The sequence below is a fragment of the Triticum dicoccoides genome, chromosome 1B (genome assembly GCF_002162155.2).
Source record: "Triticum dicoccoides isolate Atlit2015 ecotype Zavitan chromosome 1B, WEW_v2.0, whole genome shotgun sequence".
NCBI lineage: Eukaryota > Viridiplantae > Streptophyta > Magnoliopsida > Poales > Poaceae > Triticum > Triticum dicoccoides.
The window spans coordinates 689,492,932-689,494,348 of NC_041381.1; the positions used below are offsets into that span (position 1 = coordinate 689,492,932).

Consider the following 1,417-nt stretch of genomic DNA (forward strand, 5'->3'; position numbering starts at 1 on the left):
AGTTGGCCTCAGTCTCGCTAAAAATATTGGTAACGCTGGCTGGCCTTTGGAGTGGCCCAAGGGACGGCGCCCGCCTAGTGGGTGGGACAAGTGGGTGCGACACCGAGAGCACGCGAGGTGGGGCACGCCGGCAAAGCAATATAATAAAGTTTGGCGTAACCCAATCGATGCTCTTCACTGTAGTCATTCCAGCTGGAAAAAACAAAGCCATCCACGATGCAAGCTCGACTGGAGCCGACAATCGAAGCAGCTCGTCCGTTCACCCGTGACCCGATCTTTTCCCATTGTCGTGTCGAAATTTTAGTGCACACAATATGTGTACACGGTTTTTTGAGGAAAAAACTGTTTACCAGGCTCATTTTAACACAATAAACGGCACGGCGGCAGCTTGCTTCTCGGCTGACTGTTGAGAGAATCAAATCACGCGGCTGTTTCGTGAGCCGAACGGCTGGAGCGCGATCGATCGGATCGGTTGAGAGAATCACGCGCCGACGAACGGCTCGAGCCTCGAGGAATGGCTGAGCATTTCGTTTCAGGGACGGATTTGGGCCCCGCCAAGTGCGGTGGGAAAAGTCAAAATCCAAAAGCGGGAAGGAAGAAAATGGGAGCGCGCGTCTTCCGCCCAAAATTTTCGTTTCCCCGACACTGCGCGTGCTCGTCCATCCCACGTCCTCTCTTTCCCCAGCAAGTGCAAGTGGGCCAGCCACTAGTTCCTCCTCGAATTCTCCCGGCACCAGCGGTGAACCAACAAAACATTCTCTTGCATTATTATGTCAACAAAAAAAAACTAGCAAATTTCATAAACATTTCCTTGCTTCCAACCGGTAGTATTCGTCCACCTCAGTATTTTCTTCTTCTTTTCAGTCTTTCATTTTTTTTATTCGACATGCCATCATGCGTGAGAGCCTCAGAGGGCGCGACACAGCTCGTGATGGTCGCGGGCAGCGGAGGAGACAGGCCCCAGGCTGCCTAGGGCGTGAACACTGACTACTTCGTTGATTGTAGCAGCAGTGTAGCTATGGTGACCCACTAGCTACAGTGCACAAAGGTGGCCTGGGACGGCCTCTGGCGTGAAGGAATCCTGGCGCCGCCACTGGTCGCGGGCCTCACATATATGCAAGAATGACAACAATAGTTGCACGATAACCCAACCAAGCCTTTCATCATGGACGCGTTTGGTTGCTTGGGTCGCACTTGGCTCGCATCTGACATGCAAAATCCAGCCGGCTTGGTTCCCCGTGTGGCGTCCTCTCGGATGCAAAAGGAGGCCTCTGAGCCAGGCTGAGAGGAACGCAAGTTTCGGACTTCATCATGTGCGTGTTTGGTTGCTTGGATCGCACCTGGCTCGCATTCGGCATGCAAAATCCAGCCGGTTTGGTTCCCCGTGTGGCGTCATCTCGGATGCAAAAGGAGGCCT

The 1,417-nt window shown here is 53.4% G+C and overlaps 1 pseudogene; it reads left to right on the forward strand.

Annotated features, from left to right (window-relative positions):
• The window catches only part of LOC119350949, a 47,199-nt pseudogene that overhangs the window by 44,511 nt on the left and 1,271 nt on the right, over positions 1 to 1,417 (forward strand).